The sequence below is a fragment of the Salvia hispanica genome, chromosome 5, assembly GCF_029641045.1.
Source record: "Salvia hispanica isolate PSC_SH4W2 chromosome 5, Shi_PSC_v1, whole genome shotgun sequence".
Taxonomy (NCBI): domain Eukaryota; kingdom Viridiplantae; phylum Streptophyta; class Magnoliopsida; order Lamiales; family Lamiaceae; genus Salvia; species Salvia hispanica.
Window position 1 is genome coordinate 5,943,795 of NC_142696.1, and position 20,858 is coordinate 5,964,652.

The 20,858-nt window shown below is 35.8% G+C and overlaps 1 protein-coding gene across 50 annotated transcripts in view; it reads left to right on the plus strand.

Moving 5' to 3' along the window:
• The first annotated feature begins 238 nt into the window (after window positions 1-238).
• LOC125216834 (uncharacterized) overlaps window positions 239-20,858 on the plus strand; it is a 31,610-nt gene continuing 10,990 nt past the window's right edge. For 23 of the 50 annotated variants that reach the window (XR_016130630.1, XR_016130629.1, XR_016130656.1 and 20 more), the window contains exons 1-28: window positions 239-513; window positions 930-1,054; window positions 1,140-1,470; window positions 2,141-2,240; window positions 2,322-2,462; window positions 2,665-2,771; window positions 3,786-3,869; window positions 4,022-4,118; window positions 4,510-5,472; window positions 5,552-5,619; window positions 6,327-7,155; window positions 7,253-7,299; window positions 7,382-7,439; window positions 7,944-8,089; window positions 8,167-8,988; window positions 9,075-11,340; window positions 11,418-11,780; window positions 12,103-12,239; window positions 12,326-12,387; window positions 13,522-14,591; window positions 14,669-15,490; window positions 15,577-15,638; window positions 16,760-17,841; window positions 17,919-18,281; window positions 18,604-18,740; window positions 18,827-18,888; window positions 20,023-20,545; window positions 20,623-20,716. The gene's annotated coding sequence lies outside the window, so the exon portion shown is untranslated. The remainder of the gene's footprint in view (window positions 514-929; window positions 1,055-1,139; window positions 1,471-2,140; window positions 2,241-2,321; window positions 2,463-2,664; window positions 2,772-3,785; window positions 3,870-4,021; window positions 4,119-4,509; window positions 5,473-5,551; window positions 5,620-6,326; window positions 7,156-7,252; window positions 7,300-7,381; window positions 7,440-7,943; window positions 8,090-8,166; window positions 8,989-9,074; window positions 11,341-11,417; window positions 11,781-12,102; window positions 12,240-12,325; window positions 12,388-13,521; window positions 14,592-14,668; window positions 15,491-15,576; window positions 15,639-16,759; window positions 17,842-17,918; window positions 18,282-18,603; window positions 18,741-18,826; window positions 18,889-20,022; window positions 20,546-20,622; window positions 20,717-20,858) is intronic. The other 27 variants (XR_016130666.1, XR_016130671.1, XR_016130647.1 and 24 more) reach the window with 27 other exon arrangements.

The following is a 20,858-nucleotide window of genomic DNA, read 5'->3' on the forward strand; positions in this document are numbered from 1 at the left end:
AGTAATATAGTAGATATTATAATATTATAGAGTATTGGAAAATAAAATAGTAAAATATAAATAAAGTATATATGAAATAGTACTAATAATTACAGATACAATAAATTATTGTACTCAATTACCGTATTACTACAATTATTATACTGTAAAATTAATGACAAATTTTCATATAGTAATTGAAAATTTGTATTCTCTCAAATATCGAAACTCTGTCAAGAAGGATTAAAATTTGAAAAATAAAATTACGACCGTTTGCTCTCTCTCCTCTCATCTCTCTCTTTTATGCACTGTCCCTTCCACCTTCCTCAGTAAAAACTGAACGGCCGGTCCTCCTCTGTGTAAATCGGCGTACGGCTCCGGTATGTTGGTTCCGTCAGTCGCGATTGGGCTGCCATGGTGCTGCCTCGAATGAGTAATTGAGAAGATGGTGTGGGTTCATGTTTAGAATGGAGACCGAGAAGCCTCTCGCTAAACCTCCGCCGCCGTTCCTCTCAACAGCCACCGCGTCTTCAGGTAATCAAATTGTATTTTCTTTTTTCTTTATATAGTTTACGTCAATTTGATTCATAATGTTTTTGCTATTGTGAATTTAGAGTTGATTTTGAGAAGAAGAAAGGTTGATTCGAAATTACCAAAAAAACCCTCTCTTGTTTTTGAACTTCCTAGGAGCCTCACTTATTGAGTTGGAAGTAGTTTAAAAATTATGAATTTCATCTGTGTTTTGTTTGATTGATTGGACTAAAACAGAAAAATAGAAGCTAAATCATTCATGCAGTTGTCAGTTTGGTACATGGTGATGTTGCTCATTTTCAAATATACATATTGATATCATGTGTGGTAAGAATGTTGACGCTTCGCATGAGGCGCTGAACTAGAGTTAGATGTGTAAAGTCGTGTGACATCTACGTTTGCTTGTGTCTTTGTTACAGACTTGGTTATAATTGTATGCCGCCCCTGTCATTGCATCAGTGGCTCAAAATGTGGCCGAAACTAGAGGAAAGCTTTGGAGATTGTGAAGGGAGATACACTCTGGGGCTTGTCAAGAAAATATGGGGTATGTTTGCTTGAGTTTTACTCTTTTGTTGGATGAAAAAATTATATTCCTGGAATTTGATGTTTTATGTGGGTAATTTGTGTAGTACCTATCCAGGAAATTAAGGAAGCTAATGGGCTTACAAGTGATACCATATATGCTGGGAAGAAGCTTGTTATTCTCCTTCCAAATGATGACTTTTGTTAATGTTTCATGAGCACACCTTGCTACCTAACAAAAGTCAAGGATAATGCAGATTCAATCTCTATCAAATTCCAACAAAATGCACTGTTGCAATATATATGTGAGCAAGCCTCAATGTTGTATCCCACAAGTTATCTTTACAACCATAACCGAGAAAGAGTAAAAATGAGGAAAGGAGAAACAGGGGGAGATAAGAGCTGCACCCATTAAGGTCATAGATTCAAGAAGAACAGGTAATCACCACAACGTTCAGTTCTACCTCTTGCATAGCAATACCGATAATATGTGGAAATGAATTTATGCTGTTTCTAAACAAGACCAAGAGCATTTCTTATATTTCCGTCCTTTACCCTCTCTCTTTGATCTTGTTTCTTGACGAAAAGTTAATTAAGGCTTTCTTGTGACTTTTGTTTCACTGGTAGGTTTCATGATTTAGTTTAAATAAATTCGGAAGCCTTTATCAAGATTAAAGAAATACATAGGCCATGCATGTTTCCGTGTCATGTAATCATCGATGCATATCATGTCTGAAAAACATACTTACTTTTAACCAACTGGATGATGATGATGAAGTTCCTTCCAGCGTATATTAAGTGGATCCTAAATCTTGATGGTAAGGCCACATGATTTAGATTTGTGGAGAGTTACAATGGTCTCTTGATATTTTCACTGTGCTGAACATGGATTTTGTTGATGTTTTTTTCTGTTGAGTGGGATTTACTTATTAGAGAAATAATACTAGCAAATAACTGATAAAAATTTGGTCAAGTGCTGTGTTAATTTAGTCCATTATGTATGGGTTTCGAATACATATTGTTTAATTTAGTCCATTATGTATGTGTTTGGAATTAATATTGTTTGTACTTTTTTCCTTGTTGCATTTTTAACCTTGTTTACATGCAGTCCAAACCATTGATGGGGAAAGACATCAACAACTTTCTATTAGGAGAAAGCAAGAGACAGTGTTGTGCCACTTTGTTTAATGCTAGCCTTTATGCACAAGGTCAAATGAGCCCTTTGATATATAAACCCCATTGATTGTCAAATCTTGGCATCTTAATATATCTGTTAAATGTTTTCACAGCCTCTATCCCAAGTACTTGCTAGATATGTTTCTTTTTACTTTGGCATTCGATTTGCTGTACTTGCATCTAAAAAAGAAATCATGGGTCTTGGAAGCTGGATGAGCACTCAATTAGTGTCAAGTAAAGATGCTTTCTATGAGGTTAGTGTTTTCTCTTTTTTAAAATCCCTCCCTATTAAGATCCCCAGGACAAAAAAGCAAGTTAATGTCTGTTGTGGTGTAAACAAATCATTCTGTGAAATATTATTTGCCAAGACTAATTTTAGAATTTGCATCTGCAAGTGCCATCTTGTGGTCTTTTATAATTGTAATTTCATGCTCTGGTTTATGTGCATGCCTCCAGGAATATATCAAGTTTCTGAAGGATGTTCAGGACCTCTCTCCTAGTCACATTCAACCTTCGGGTTCACTTTTGAATATCTTTTTGGAAGATTGGCCACTATTTTAAAGGTAATAGTGCGACATACATTTTCATCACTTTTGCAGTTGTTGTTGGAAGCTTGTCCCACTATTTTAAATGAATACGTCATTGGAAGATTCTTGCTTGTAAGAGATCCATATTTCAAAGTTCTATGTGTTGTTCTTTATGGCCAAATACTGATGCTATGATGGAGATTACTTGTAGTATTTTAGCATTCGGTTAGTAAATGCATAATATGTGAAAGGATGAGGCCATTTTTTAAATAGGGAACAGTCTATATATGAGTATATGTTTGCTAATCTTTTGAGGATTACAATTTTTTTTCAAAGTAACCTGAAAGCAGTACTTTTTGGTTAGATCTTATATACTGATTGTTCTAAATTATTATTCCGGATATATTTTTTCTGTTCAAAATAGTTCGATGTTTTCTCTGGTATGAATCTGGGCATGAAATTATTGAATCCATAGTCTGGTTTTGTTGTTGGATTTGTGATGATGTGTAGCCAAAATTTCATATACTATACTGTGACATCTTGTGCCTCTTAGGTTATGATTTTTTTTCTCTTATGTATGGTGTTGGATAGATTTAAGCATCAAGTAGCTGGTTGAGAATTTTGAAGTCAATTTCTTTGTATGAAATGGTAACTAATGGGTTATGCTATCATAGCAGAGGTGTCATATGCGAGCACTTCCAAGAAAACTAAAGATTATCTCTGTTGATTTTCTATTTATTACATTAACTCACCACTTCCTCTGATCTTTCTCATGATTTTAATATTTCTGCAATGCCAGAATGTAAACAGCTTGTTGCCACTTCTATGGCTGGGTGACTCCAGAAATCATATAAGCTCATGTAGGAAAATCAAATTAATGATTGGACATACATATTGGAGAAGTTTCCTACATTGGTTAATTTTAGAAACAATTTTCCTGCAGTAATTAATTTTATTACTCTTTCCGATTCGTTGATTCGAAGGGTCCTTTTTTCAGTAGTGTATATAACAATACAAATACTAAATAAGTTATGTGTTTTTAAATGGCAGGACTATGCCATGGAGCCTGATGAGAAACTAATACGAAATGCAGCACATTTGATGGTATCAAGGTTGGCAGGAAGACTTGCTAATGTAACCTTTTAAGTATAGATAACCTTTCCTTTATTACTCTATTTTTTTAAATGCTAATGATATTGTGAATTTGTCAAAACATCACTTTCTATACCTTGCGTGTTGATTAAAGAGGCCCTTAAGTCACAATTAGGAACCTTTATGTGGTTCAGTATCAAGCGAGCTCAGAAGGTCACTTCAGGGCTTAGCAGGGAAGAATTCAATGAGACATAATTGGTGGATTTTGAAGCTGCTGGTTTCTCTCAACAGGTACTAAATATTGGATCTGCTTATCATTTTATATTTCTGTATGGAGACGGCAGTAGAATAATGATGGCTTTAGAAGATATTTGATGCAGTTATGTATTATATTTGTTATATGGGGTGTTTGATAATGCTTGTGCCCTCTACATATACTAAATAATGGTTTTATCTCCTACTCTCTCTTTATCTCCCATGCTCTTGTGATTATGCTTGCAATTGACACTGAATAGAACTTACTTTGTTCTTCTCATTTTCTCTTAGTCCTTATGCTGTGGTTATGGTTAAATTTTAAATTGATAATTGAATACAAAGTTTTTTAAGCTAATGTGTATTTAGTTAAAACTTTTTGAGGTTTAGTTGTACAACCTTACATAATTACCTGGATCCTTTTGGGTAGGAAAATAGAGGAAAAAGAATTCGGTGAAAGAAAAGAGAGGAGCTTGGAAATCAACTTAAAAAAAGCCGCAAAAAGTCCTTGAAGGTCTCGTCTCATCCACCGAGAAATTGGTGAAATGGTTATTTTATACAATAGGACTAGGGCTAAATCCTCAAGTAGCCGCCAAGCGAGGAGTTAGAAAAAAAACAAATACTTTCCAAGAAGTAACAAGGAGACTCCATCTATTCACTGCCCTCCCTCCTGCACGCCCCATTGGAAAATAGGATGACCCCACTCTACTTGTTCGATGCTGCTCCATTTTGGGAAAAAAGAACCAAAACCAGTTTAGCTACCATCCTCTGCTCCAAAAGAGAGAATGGTAGCATTTCAGCAATTTGCTGTACCACCCGCTGTACCAGAGAGAGAAGAGGGCAAATGATGACTCCTCCTATATTGCTAGATCATGATGAAGAGAGAACGCCGGCATATCAGCTATTGTTGTATCACCTGTTGTAGTGGAGAGAGAAGAGGGCAGAAGACGGCCCTCCTATCCTAGAAAATGATGTATAAGAAGGGGTGAATCTGGGAAGAGGAAGGGGTGATTCCGGGAAGAGGTTGAAGAAAAGAATAAAGGAAAAAAAGAAGAAGTTGGAATGAAAAGGAGAGAAAAAAAAGAAAAAAGAAAGAACAGATTGAAGAAAAGAAAAAAAGAGGAAAAAAAGAAGAATGAAGAATGAAAAAAAGAGAAAAAAAGGATGAAAGTATGGGTGAATTTGAAGAAGGGGTGAATCCGAGCTTGTGAAGAAGAGGTGAGTTTGAGCTTATAAAGAATGGGTTTCTAAATTTTCAGCTTGCTGCAAGACCTGAATCCCCTGAGTCATTACGACAGCTGATTGAAATAGCTAAGAACCCTGCTTATTCTGGAAATTTGTCTCCTTTGGCTGTTGGTAAAGAAGAAATTGCACTAACCCCAGGGACAAAAAGGTTTGCAGAAATTTTTCTTATCTCACACTTGGTGCATTCCTACACACATTCACAGAATCTAACACCTTTTTTTTTCCAGGTACAAGCAGGGAAGAATTCAATGAGACATAATTGGTGGATTTTGAAGCTGGTGGTTTCTCTCAACAGGTCCTAAACATTGGATCTTCTTATCATTTTATATTTCTCTATGGAGGCGGCAGTAGTATAATGATGCAGTTATGTATTATGTATTATGTTTGTTTCATGGGCGGTTTGATAATGCTTGTGCCCTCTACATATACTAAATAATGGTTTTATCTCCTACTCTTTCTCTTCGTCTCCCATGCTCTTGTGATTATGCTTGCAATTGACACTGTATAGAACTTACTTTGTTCTTCTCATTTTCTCTTAGTCCTTATTTTGTGGCTATGGTTAACTTTTAAATTGATCCTTGAATACAAAGTTTTTGAAGCTATTGTGTGTTTAGTTAAACATTTTTGAGCTTTAGTTGTACAATGCCTACATAATTACCTGGATTTTGTGTAGGAAAAGAGAGGAAAAAGAATTCGGTTATATATTATGTTTGTTTCATGGGGGGTTTGATAATGCTTGTGCCCTCTATATATACTAAATAATGGTTTTATCTCCAACTCTTTCTCTTCGTCTACCATGCTCTTGTGATTATGCTTGGAATTGACACTGTATATAACTTACTTTGTTCTTCTCATTTTCTCTTAGTCTTTCTCATTTTGTGGTTATGGTTATCTTTTAAATTTATCCTTGAATACAAAGTTTTTGAAGCCATTGTGTATTTAGTTAATACTTTTAGAGCTTTAGTAGTTCAATGGCTACATAATTACCTGGATTTTGTGTAGGAAAATTGAGGACAAGGAATTCGGGGGAAGAAAATAGAGGAGTTTGGAAATCAACTGAAAAAATGGAGCTAAAATGGGCATAATTGGAATGCTCCTAAAAGGTCTCGTCTCATCCACCAACAAAATGGGTGAAATGGTTATTTTATACAAGAGGACTAGGGCTAACTTCTCAAGTAGCCGCTACGCGAGGAGATAGAAAAAAAAAAACAAATGCTTTCCTGGAAGTAAAAAGGGGACTTCATCTATTCACTACACTCCCTCCTGCACGCCCCATTGGAAAATAGGATGAACCCACCCTACCTGTTCGATGCTGCTCCATTTTGGGAAAAAGAGAAGAACTGCAACCTGTTCAGCTACCGTCCTCTGCACCGAAAGAGAGAATGGTAGAATTTCAACTATTCGCTGTATCAGCGATAGAAGAGGGCAGAAGATGACTCATCCTAGAATATTAGACCAAGATGAAGAGAGAACGGCAGCATTTCAGCTATTGCTAACCTGCTGTATCAGAGAGAGAAGAGGGAAGAAGACGGCCCTCTTAGTATCCTAGAAAAAGATGTAAAAGAAGGGGTGAATCTGGGATGAGGAAAGGGTGAGAATCTGAGCTTGTGAAGAGGAAGGGTAAGTCCAGGAAGAGGTCGAAGAGAACAAAAAAGGGAAAAAAAGAAATTGGAATGAAAAAGAGAAAAAAAAACGAAAAAAAAAGAACAGATTGAAGAAAAGAAAATAAGAGGAAAAAAGAAGAATGAAGAAAGAAAAAAAGAGAAAAAAAGGGGATGAAAGTAGGGGTGAATCTGAAGAAGGGGTGAGAATCCGAGCTTGTAAAGAAGGGGTGAGTTTGAGCTAATTTTCAGCTTGCTGCAAGACCTAAATCCCCTGAGTCATTATAATAGCTGATTGAAATAGCTAATGCTGTAAATTTGTCTTAGTTGGCTGGTGGTAAAGAAGAAATTGCACGAACCCCAGGGACAAAAAGGTCTGCAGTAATTTCTTTTATCTCACATTTGGTGCATTCCTACACACACAATCTAAAACCTTTTTTTTCATGGAACAAGCAGGGAAGAATTCAATGTGACATAATTGGTGGATTTTGATGCTGCTGGTTTCTCTCAACAGGTACTAAATATAGGATCTACCTATCATTTTATATTTCTGTAAGGAGGCGGCAGTAGTATAATGATGCTTTTAGAAGATATTTGATGCAGTTATGTATGTTTGTTATATGGGGGGGTTTGATAACGATTGTGCACACTACACATACTAAATAATGGTTTATCTCCAACTCTTTCTCTTCGAATCCCATGTTCTTGTGATTATACTTGCAATTAGTCAAGTGCAAGTATCTGCCAAGGTAAAAGCTATATATATGCTGGAGCATTGATGTCCTCAATCCCAATCCCGGCTAGGACTGTAAATTTGAATTTCATAGTATTTTCTAAGACAATGTGGAGTTTTATATTGTACGTCTGTATGTCAGTATGTCCTACTTAAATTATGTTCCGGTTGTATTTATGTGCGGTGTATCGTAAGGCAGTCTATTCCATTACCATATATGTTAGTCTAATGTGTTGTTTTGTTATTCTCTTTTAGATTTGACTCTTCTTTCCATCTTTGGAATAGGCTCCAGTATCAGAAGCTCAGGACAAGTTATCTTTTATTATAAATTACTTGTTTGCTGTGAATGTTGAGGCTAAAGCTAAAGAGTTTAGCAAAATTCTGAATTCTCAATATTATCCTTGGTTCATACAGTATATGGTTTTGAAGAGGTAGAGATTTAGTTTGCGAATACATCCCTTACCTGTCGTTTTCAGTTATTTTTATCTAACGGTAATATTTTTGGCAGGGCAAGCATTGAAACAATGTTTCATGATTTGTACTTGAAGTTTCTTGATGAACCAAATTTGAAACCATTGAACAGAGATTGTGTAGGCCACTTGTGAAAACTGCACGGTCTGATTTTTCTACTTACGTTATTCATTTTGGGAAGCCGGTATTTATTCTTGGTATTTGTACTATGTCTAGTTCATCTTTGTGATCTTTATTTGTATCTTATTTCATTTTTCCACTTTGTTTGCAGGATCGAATTTATAAATACTGGTGATGCATTAGATACATACAGACTATATATATACTATAGCCTTTCTTCTTGTATGAATTTATCTCAATTGTTGAGAGTTTAGTCATTGGAATCAGTGTGTTGTTAAAGGTATGCTTTATTTTAGCTTTTAACAAACTTGTAAAAACCCATTTCTGCTAGAAAATGAGTTGGCTAATGAAGCGAAAGAGGTTGAGATTCAGGTAAAAAAGGCCATATCATGTTCATCTGACTTATGTGCCCGCCGTTGCTACCCATGGCTGTTACTGAATTTGCCATTTCTCTCATACAAACTTTCGTTACGAATAATTCTAAAGATATAACAGAGCTTCACAATCTTATTGATGCTCTTACGTATTTTCCTAATTTTCTGCTTCCAGCAATGGCCGGAATATTATATCTAGAGTCCTTAAAAGTTTTCCTAATTTTTCAGCTTGCTGCAAGACCTTAATCCCCAGAGTCATTACAACAGCTGATTGAAATAGCTAAGAACCCTGCTAATTCTGGAAATTTATCTCCGTTGGCTGTTGGTAAAGAAGAAGAAATTGCACGAATCCCAGGGACAAAAAGGTTTGCAGAAATTTCTTTTATCTGACACTTGGTGCATTCCTACACACGCATTCACACTATCTAAAACCTTTTGTTCCTGGAACAAGGCAGGGAAGAATTCAAAGAGACGGAATTGGTGGATTTTGATGCTGCTGGTTTCTCTTAACAGGTACAAATATTGGATCTACCTTTGATTTCATATTTATGTATGCAGGCGGCAGTAGTATAATGATGGTTTTAGAAGAGATTTGATGCAGTTCTGTGTTATGTTTGTCATATGGGGGGGTTTGATAATGCTTGTGACCTCTACACATACTAAATAATGGTTTTATCTCCAACTCTCTATCTCCGTCTGACATGTTCTTGTGATTATGCTTGCAATTGACACATTATATAACTTACTTTGTTGGTATTCATAAAAGAAGGATGTTGTCTGCGAATTTTCTCAATTATTGTCTCCTGAACACAAATGAATGCTTTGGAATTTTTATCCACCGATCACTTACATTGCAGTCCCAACAATTTGTCTTCTTGTCTTTAAATTGATTTTCGAGATAACACAGGGGCGTCTTGTCTTGCGTTGCATTTGCATACGCATTTTAACATCCAGTTGATTTCCTAAAACATCTTTAACTGTGCCTCCTTCCCATTTTAAATGTTTAATTTCTTTTGGGCAAGGTTAATAAGGAGAGAAGGTTGATTGGATTAAGAAGTGGTGTCCTAGGGACCACATGTATAATGTTGAAAAAGTGATATGGCCCATTTAATTTTATCCATAAATTAGGTTGAATTATGTTTTCAAGTAATAATTTGTATGCACTGTGTTTGATTCCACGCGATAAATAATGGTCGGAGAGATGCATGTATACACTAGTCATCTTGGGATGAACTTCTGTGGTGCGTGTGGGTACATGCATGTAATTTTTCCACTTTATGTGCTTTATTTTGTGTTAAACAAATGCTATAGTTTTCCCATTTTATGTTATTTAGGTTGCAATTTTAGTTGCCATGTTTCCATCAAGGATCTTGTCAATTTTTTAGTCTTTAGTCTATCTATAAGAGGAGATTATATGAAAAATGTAACCGATTCTTTCGTTTCTTTGGGCTACTGGCCATCTGCCGGGAATTTCGGATACGTTTTAGTTGCCATTGTTTTGTGTGAATGAACCATGTTTTGTAGTATTTTTGTAGACTAGAAAATTTGGAACGGCTTTTTTCTTCAAATATTTCTCATAGAACATCATTCTTTATTCTTCTTTTTTTACTTTTGAAATGCTATGTCATATGTTAGTGCAACTTGTAGAAACGATATCAAGACCCAAATCACGTCCAAGGCCTTAAATGCCCCCCCTTATGAGCGCAATCTGGAGTTGTGAGTTGAAGTTGCAACCGAAGCAGAAACAAAAGCCCAGAAGAAATTAGCTGCGTCGGAGGCTGAGATTAGCTGCTTTTTGATAATTCTTTTGTTTATAAAGAACTGTGTTTGCAATCCTGGATTCCCCTGCACCCCCAAACTAACCTAAAGATCTTATTTCGGATTTTACTAATTATTTTTCCCTATTATAGTTAATAGAGTAGATGCTGACAGAGCTCTTGGTTCTCTCATTTGAGTAGTGAGATGGATAGCTCCTTGCATAGTTATCACAAATGATTAGAAGCAACTCAAGAGCTAAATATGCTGGAACAAGATTTAAACTTCATGACGACTAAAGAAGAAAAGAAGCTGACGCAGGAGAGAAATGTGGCTGATATAGTTTCAGATGCTGAAGCAAGAGACCTCAGATGCATGTAATCCCACGGCATGCAAAAGCTGCTCAACACACGCAGTAACCCCCTTCCCTTTCCCTTATTCTTCTTTTTGTTTGTTGGTCAATGTTTTGAGTCTTATCTGATATATCTGTAGTTGGTGACTGGCTAAAATGTGCTCTGAAAGAGATATAGGACTGATTGTGGTAAGAAGGTGAACTTTTTTACAAGAAACGCCTTACCGTATTTCCGTAAGTATAAACAACCAGCTCCATAATTTTGATGTATATCTACTAGGAAATAGAGTATTCTGAGGCAACTTAGGAAGGTGAATGATGATATGGAAATGCTTATAGTTGCAAACATACATTTTTGTAGATCTATGACTATCTGACATTTACATAATGCTTGTCAATTTTCCTCATCCTTTATTCAATAAAGCTATGCCATTTGGAATGAGCTTATAGCATATTTGGAATAGGCTCCTGTATCAGAAGCTCGGGACAAGATATCTTTTATTATAAATTACTTGTCTACTATGAATGTTGAGGCTAAAGCTAAAGAGTTTAGCAAAATTCTGAATTCTCAATATTATCCTTGGTTCATGCAGTATATGGTTTTGAAGAGGTAGAGATTTAGTTTGCGAATACATCCCTTACCTGTCGTTTTCAGTTATTTTTGTCTAACGGTAATATTTTTGGCAGGGCAAGCATTGAAACAATGTTTCATGATTTGTACCTGAAGTTTCTTGATAAACCAAATTTGAAACCATTGAACAGAGATTGTGTAGGCCACTTGTGAAAACTGCACGGTCTGATTTTTCTACTTACGTTATTCATTTTGGGAAGCCGGTATTTATTCTTGGTATTTGTACTATGTCTAGTTCATCTTTGTGATCTTTATTTGTATCTTATTTCATTTTTCCACTTTGTTTGCAGGATCGAATTTATAAATACTGGTGATGCATTAGATACATACAGACTATATATATACTGTAGCCTTTCTTCTTGTATGAATTTATCTCAATTGTTGAGAGTTTAGTCATTGGAATCAGTGTGTTGTTAAAGGTATGCTTTATGTTAGCTTTTAACAAACTTGTAAAAACCCATTTCTGCTAGAAAATGAGTTGGCTAATGAAGCGAAAGAGGTTGAGATTCAGGTAAAAAAGGCCATATCATGTTCATCTGACTTATGTGCCCGCCGTTGCTACCCATGGCTGTTACTGAATTTGCCATTTCTCTCATACAAACTTTCGTTACGAATAATTCTAAAGATATAACAGAGCTTCACAATCTTATTGATGCTCTTACGTATTTTCCTAATTTTCTGCTTCCAGCAATGGCCGGAATATTATATCTAGAGTCCTTAAAAGTTTTCCTAATTTTTCAGCTTGCTGCAAGACCTTAATCCCTAGAGTCATTACAACAGCTGATTGAAATAGCTGAGAACCCTGCTAATTCTTGAAATTTATCTCCGTTGGTTGTTGGTAAAGAAGAAGAAATTGCACGAATCCCAGGGACAAAAAGGTTTGCAGAAATTTCTTTTATCTGACACTTGGTGCATTCCTACACACGCATTCACACTATCTAAAACCTTTTGTTCCTGGAACAAGGCAGGGAAGAATTCAAAGAGACAGAATTGGTGGATTTTGATGCTGCTGGTTTCTCTTAACAGGTACAAATATTGGATCTACCTTTGATTTCATATTTATGTATGCAGGCGGCATTAGTATAATGATGGTTTTAGAAGAGATTTGGTGCAGTTCTGTGTTATGTTTGTCATATGGGGGGGTTTGATAATGCTTGTCACCTCTACACATACTAAATAATGGTTTTATCTCCAACTCTCTATCTCCGTCTGACATGTTCTTGTGATTATGCTTGCAATTGACACATTATATAACTTACTTTGTTGGTATTCATAAAAGAAGGATGTTGTCTGCGAATTTTCTCAATTATTGTCTCCTGAACACAAATGAATGCTTTGGAATTTTTATCCACCGATCACTTACATTGCAGTCCCAACAATTTGTCTTCTTGCCTTTAAATTGATTTTCGAGATAACACAGGGGCGTCTTGTCTTGCGTTGCATTTGCATACGCATTTTAACATCCAGTTGATTTCCTAAAACATCTTTAACTGTGCCTCCTTCCCATTTTAAATGTTTAATTTCTTTTGGGCAAGGTTAATAAGGAGAGAAGGTTGATTGGATTAAGAAGTGGTGTCCTAGGGACCACATGTATAATGTTGAAAAAGTGATATGGCCCATTTAATTTTATCCATAAATTAGGTTGAATTATGTTTTCAAGTAATAATTTGTATGCACTGTGTTTGATTCCACGCGATAAATAATGGTCGGAGAGATGCATGTATACACTAGTCATCTTGGGATGAACTTCTGTGGTGCGTGTGGGTACATGCATGTAATTTTTCCACTTTATGTGCTTTATTTTGTGTTAAACAAATGCTATAGTTTTCCCATTTTATGTTATTTAGGTTGCAATTTTAGTTGCCATGTTTCCATCAAGGATCTTGTCAATTTTTTAGTCTTTAGTCTATCTATAAGAGGAGATTATATGAAAAATGTAACCGATTCTTTCGTTTCTTTGGGCTACTGGCCATCTGCCGGGAATTTCGGATACGTTTTAGTTGCCATTGTTTTGTGTGAATGAACCATGTTTTGTAGTATTTTTGTAGACTAGAAAATTTGGAACGGCTTTTTTCTTCAAATATTTCTCATAGAACATCATTCTTTATTCTTCTTTTTTTACTTTTGAAATGCTATGTCATATGTTAGTGCAACTTGTAGAAACGATATCAAGACCCAAATCACGTCCAAGGCCTTAAATGCCCCCCCTTATGAGCGCAATCTGGAGTTGTGAGTTGAAGTTGCAACCGAAGCAGAAACAAAAGCCCAGAAGAAATTAGCTGCGTCGGAGGCTGAGATTAGCTGCTTTTTGATAATTCTTTTGTTTATAAAGAACTGTGTTTGCAATCCTGGATTCCCCTGCACCCCCAAACTAACCTAAAGATCTTATTTCGGATTTTACTAATTATTTTTCCCTATTATAGTTAATAGAGTAGATGCTGACAGAGCTCTTGGTTCTCTCATTTGAGTAGTGAGATGGATAGCTCCTTGCATAGTTATCACAAATGATTAGAAGCAACTCAAGAGCTAAATATGCTGGAACAAGATTTAAACTTCATGACGACTAAAGAAGAAAAGAAGCTGACGCAGGAGAGAAATGTGGCTGATATAGTTTCAGATGCTGAAGCAAGAGACCTCAGATGCATGTAATCCCACGGCATGCAAAAGCTGCTCAACACACGCAGTAACCCCCTTCCCTTTCCCTTATTCTTCTTTTTGTTTGTTGGTCAATGTTTTGAGTCTTATCTGATATATCTGTAGTTGGTGACTGGCTAAAATGTGCTCTGAAAGAGATATAGGACTGATTGTGGTAAGAAGGTGAACTTTTTTACAAGAAACGCCTTACCGTATTTCCGTAAGTATAAACAACCAGCTCCATAATTTTGATGTATATCTACTAGGAAATAGAGTATTCTGAGGCAACTTAGGAAGGTGAATGATGATATGGAAATGCTTATAGTTGCAAACATACATTTTTGTAGATCTATGACTATCTGACATTTACATAATGCTTGTCAATTTTCCTCATCCTTTATTCAATAAAGCTATGCCATTTGGAATGAGCTTATAGCATATTTGGAATAGGCTCCTGTATCAGAAGCTCGGGACAAGATATCTTTTATTATAAATTACTTGTCTACTATGAATGTTGAGGCTAAAGCTAAAGAGTTTAGCAAAATTCTGAATTCTCAATATTATCCTTGGTTCATGCAGTATATGGTTTTGAAGAGGTAGAGATTTAGTTTGCGAATACATCCCTTACCTGTCGTTTTCAGTTATTTTTGTCTAACGGTAATATTTTTGGCAGGGCAAGCATTGAAACAATGTTTCATGATTTGTACCTGAAGTTTCTTGATAAACCAAATTTGAAACCATTGAACAGAGATTGTGTAGGCCACTTGTGAAAACTGCACGGTCTGATTTTTCTACTTACGTTATTCATTTTGGGAAGCCGGTATTTATTCTTGGTATTTGTACTATGTCTAGTTCATCTTTGTGATCTTTATTTGTATCTTATTTCATTTTTCCACTTTGTTTGCAGGATCGAATTTATAAATACTGGTGATGCATTAGATACATACAGACTATATATATACTGTAGCCTTTCTTCTTGTATGAATTTATCTCAATTGTTGAGAGTTTAGTCATTGGAATCAGTGTGTTGTTAAAGGTATGCTTTATTTTAGCTTTTAACAAACTTGTAAAAACCCATTTCTGCTAGAAAATGAGTTGGCTAATGAAGCGAAAGAGGTTGAGATTCAGGTAAAAAAGGCCATATCATGTTCATCTGACTTATGTGCCCGCCGTTGCTACCCATGGCTGTTACTGAATTTGCCATTTTTCTCATACAAACTTTCGTTACGAATAATTCTAAAGATATAACAGAGCTTCACAATCTTATTGATGCTCTTACGTATTTTCCTAATTTTCTGCTTCCAGCAATGGCCGGAATATTATATCTAGAGTCCTTAAAAGTTTTCCTAATTTTTCAGCTTGCTGCAAGACCTTAATCCCCAGAGTCATTACAACAGCTGATTGAAATAGCTAAGAACCCTGCTAATTCTTGAAATTTATCTCCGTTGGCTGTTGGTAAAGAAGAAGAAATTGCACGAATCCCAGGGACAAAAAGGTTTGCAGAAATTTCTTTTATCTGACACTTGGTGCATTCCTACACACGCATTCACACTATCTAAAACCTTTTGTTCCTGGAACAAGGCAGGGAAGAATTCAAAGTGACAGAATTGGTGGATTTTGATGCTGCTGGTTTCTCTTAACAGGTACAAATATTGGATCTACCTTTGATTTCATATTTATGTATGCAGGCGGCAGTAGTATAATGATGGTTTTAGAAGAGATTTGATGCAGTTCTGTGTTATGTTTGTCATATGGGGGGGTTTGATAATGCTTGTGACCTCTACACATACTCAATAATGGTTTTATCTCCAATTCTCTATCTCCGTCTGACATGTTCTTGTGATTATGCTTGCAATTGACACATTATATAACTTACTTTGTTGGTATTCATAAAAGAAGGATGTTGTCTGCGAATTTTCTCAATTATTGTCTCCTGAACACAAATGAATGCTTTGGAATTTTTATCCACAAATCACTTACATTGCAGTCCCAACAATTTGTCTTCTTGTCTTTAAATTGATTTTCGAGATAACACAGGGGCGTCTTGTCTTGCGTTGCATTTGCATACGCATTTTAACATCCAGTTGATTTCCTAAAACATCTTTAACTGTGCCTCCTTCCCATTTTAAATGTTTAATTTCTTTTGGGCAAGGTTACTAAGGAGAGAAGGTTGATTGGATTAAGAAGTGGTGTCCTAGGGACCACATGTATAATGTTAAAAAAGTGATATGGCCCATTTAATTTTATCCATAAATTAGGTTGAATTATGTTTTCTAGTAATAATTTGTATGCACTGTCTTTGATTCCACGCGATAAATAATGGTCGGAGAGATGCGTGTATACACTAGTCATCTTGGGATGAACTTCTGTGGTGCGTGTGGGTACATGCATGTACTTTTTCCACTTTATGTGCATTATTTTGTGTTAAACTAATGCTATAGTTTCCCCATTTTATGTTATTTAGGTTGCAATTTTAGTTGCCATGTTTCCATCAAGGATCTTGTCAATTTTTTAGTCTTTAGTCTATCTATAAGAGGAGATTATATGAAAAATGTAACCGATTCTTTCGTTTCTTTGGGCTACTGGCCATCTGCCGGGAATTTCGGATACGTTTTAGTTGCCATTGTTTTGTGTGAATGAACCATGTTTTGTAGTATTTTTGTAGACTAGAAAATTTGGAACGGCTTTTTTCTTCAAATATTTCTCATAGAACATCATTCTTTATTCTTCTTTTTTACTTTTGAAATGCTATGTCATATGTTAGTGCAACTTGTAGAAACGATATCAAGACCCAAATCACGTCCAAGGCCTTAAATGCCCCCCCTTATGAGCGCAATCTGGAGTTGTGAGTTGAAGTTGCAACCGAAGCAGAAACAAAAGCCCAGAAGAAATTAGCTGCGTCGGAGGCTGAGATTAGCTGCTTTTTGATAATTCTTTTGTTTATAAAGAACTGTGTTTGCAATCCTGGATTCCCCTGCACCCCCAAACTAACCTAAAGATCTTATTTCGGATTTTACTAATTATTTTTCCCTATTATAGTTAATAGAGTAGATGCTGACAGAGCTCTTGGTTCTCTCATTTGAGTAGTGAGATGGATAGCTCCTTGCATAGTTATCACAAATGATTAGAAGCAACTCAAGAGCTAAATATGCTGGAACAAGATTTAAACTTCATGACGACTAAAGAAGAAAAGAAGCTGACGCAGGAGAGAAATGTGGCTGATATAGTTTCAGATGCTGAAGCAAGAGACCTCAGATGCATGTAATCCCACGGCATGCAAAAGCTGCTCAACACACGCAGTAACCCCCTTCCCTTTCCCTTATTCTTCTTTTTGTTTGTTGGTCAATGTTTTGAGTCTTATCTGATATATCTGTAGTTGGTGACTGGCTAAAATGTGCTCTGAAAGAGATATAGGACTGATTGTGGTAAGAAGGTGAACTTTTTTACAAGAAACGCCTTACCGTATTTCCGTAAGTATAAACAACCAGCTCCATAATTTTGATGTATATCTACTAGGAAATAGAGTATTCTGAGGCAACTTAGGAAGGTGAATGATGATATGGAAATGCTTATAGTTGCAAACATACATTTTTGTAGATCTATGACTATCTGACATTTACAAAATGCTTGTCAATTTTCCTCATCCTTTATTCAATAAAGCTATGCCATTTGGAATGAGCTTATAGCATATTTGGAATAGGCTCCTGTATCAGAAGCTCGGGACAAGATATCTTTTATTATAAATTACTTGTCTACTATGAATGTTGAGGCTAAAGCTAAAGAGTTTAGCAAAATTCTGAATTCTCAATATTATCCTTGGTTCATGCAGTATATGGTTTTGAAGAGGTAGAGATTTAGTTTGCGAATACATCCCTTACCTGTCGTTTTCAGTTATTTTTGTCTAACGGTAATATTTTTGGCAGGGCAAGCATTGAAACAATGTTTCATGATTTGTACCTGAAGTTTCTTGATAAACCAAATTTGAAACCATTGAACAGAGATTGTGTAGGCCACTTGTGAAAACTGCACGGTCTGATTTTTCTACTTACGTTATTCATTTTGGGAAGCCGGTATTTATTCTTGGTATTTGTACTATGTCTAGTTCATCTTTGTGATCTTTATTTGTATCTTATTTCATTTTTCCACTTTGTTTGCAGGATCGAATTTATAAATACTGGTGATGCATTAGATACATACAGACTATATATATACTGTAGCCTTTCTTCTTGTATGAATTTATCTCAATTGTTGAGAGTTTAGTCATTGGAATCAGTGTGTTGTTAAAGGTATGCTTTATGTTAGCTTTTAACAAACTTGTAAAAACCCATTTCTGCTAGAAAATGAGTTGGCTAATGAAGCGAAAGAGGTTGAGATTCAGGTAAAAAAGGCCATATCATGTTCATCTGACTTATGTGCCCGCCGTTGCTACCCATGGCTGTTACTGAATTTGCCATTTCTCTCATACAAACTTTCGTTACGAATAATTCTAAAGATATAACAGAGCTTCACAATCTTATTGATGCTCTTACGTATTTTCCTAATTTTCTGCTTCCAGCAATGGCCGGAATATTATATCTAGAGTCCTTAAAAGTTTTCCTAATTTTTCAGCTTGCTGCAAGACCTTAATCCCCAGAGTCATTACAACAGCTGATTGAAATAGCTAAGAACCCTGCTAATTCTGGAAATTTATCTCCGTTGGCTGTTGGTAAAGAAGAAGAAATTGCACGAATCCCAGGGACAAAAAGGTTTGCAGAAATTTCTTTTATCTGACACTTGGTGCATTCCTACACACGCATTCACACTATCTAAAACCTTTTGTTCCTGGAACAAGGCAGGGAAGAATTCAAAGAGACAGAATTGGTGGATTTTGATGCTGCTGGTTTCTCTTAACAGGTACAAATATTGGATCTACCTTTGATTTCATATTTATGTATGCAGGCGGTAGTAGTATAATGATGGTTTTAGAAGAGATTTGATGCAGTTCTGTGTTATGTTTGTCATATGGGGGGGTTTGATAATGCTTGTGACCTCTACACATACTAAATAATGGTTTTATCTCCAACTCTCTATCTCCGTCTGACATGTTCTTGTGATTATGCTTGCAATTGACACATTATATAACTTACTTTGTTGGTATTCATAAAAGAAGGATGTTGTCTGCGAATTTTCTCAATTATTGTCTCCTGAACACAAATGAATGCTTTGGAATTTTTATCCACCGATCACTTACATTGCAGTCCCAACAATTTGTCTTCTTGTCTTTAAATTGATTTTCGAGATAACACAGGGGCGTCTTGTCTTGCGTTGCATTTGCATACGCATTTTAACATCCAGTTGATTTCCTAAAACATCTTTAACTGTGCCTCCTTCCCATTTTAAATGTTTAATTTCTTTTGGGCAAGGTTACTAAGGAGAGAAGGTTGATTGGATTAAGAAGTGGTGTCCTAGGGACCACATGTATAATGTTGAAAAAGTGATATGGCCCATTTAATTTTATCCATAAATTAGGTTGAATTATGTTTTCAAGTAATTATTTGTATGCACTGTGTGTGATTCCACGCGATAAATAATGGTCGGAGAGATGCGTGTATACACTAGTCATCTTGGGATGATCTTCTGTGGTGCGTGTGGGTACATGCATGTAATTTTTCCACTTTATGTGCTTTATTTTGTGTTAAACTAATGCTATAGTTTCCCCATTTTATGTTATTTAGGTTGCAATTTTAGTTGTCATGTTTCCATCAAGGATCTTGTCAATTTTTTAGTCTTTAGTCTATCTATAAGAGGAGATTATATGAAAAATGTAACCGATTCTTTCGTTTCTTTGGGCTACTGGCCATCTGCCGGGAATTTCGGATACGTTTTAGTTGCCATTCTTTTGTGTGAATGAACCATGTTTTGTAGTATTTTTGTAGACTAGAAAATTTGGAACGGCTTTTTTCTTCAAATATTTCTCATAGAACATCATACTTTATTCTTCTTTTTTTACTTTTGAAATGCTATGTCATATGTTAGTGCAACTTGTAGAAACGAGATCAAGACCCAAATCACGTCCAAGGCCTTAAATGCCCCCCCTTATGAGCGCAATCTGGAGTTGTGAGTTGAAGTTGCAACCGAAGCAGAAACAAAAGCCCAGAAGAAATTAGCTGCGTCGGAGGCTGAGATTAGCTGCTTTGTGATAATTCTTTTGTTTATAAAGAACTGTGTTTGCAATCCTGGATTCCCCTGCACCCCCAAACTAACCTAAAGATCTTATTTCGGATTTTACTAATTATTTTTTCCTATTATAATTAATAGAGTAGATGCTGACAGAGCTCTTGGTTCTCTCATTTGAGTAGTGAGATGGATAGCTCCTTGCATAGTTATCACAAATGATTAGAAGCAACTCAAGAGCTAAATATGCTGGAACAAGATTTAAACTTTATGACGACTAAAGAAGAAAAGAAGCTGACGCAGGAGAGAAATGTGGCTGATATAGTTTCAGATGCTGAAGCAAGAGACCTCAGATGCATGTAATCCCACGGCATGCAAAAGCTGCTCAACACACGCAGTAACCCCCTTCCCTTTCCCTTATTCTTCTTTTTGTTTGTTGGTCAATGTTTTGAGTCTTATGTGATATATCTATAGTTGGTGACTGGCTAAAATGTGCTCTGAAAGAGATATAGGACTGATTGTGGTAAGAAGGTGAACTTTTTTACAAGAAACGCCTTACCGTATTTCCGTAAGTATAAACAACCAGCTCCATAATTTTGATGTATATCTACTAGGAAATAGAGTATTCTGAGGCAACTTAGGCAGGTGAATGATGATATGGAAATGCTTATAGTTGCAAACATACATTTTCGTAGATCTATGACTATCTG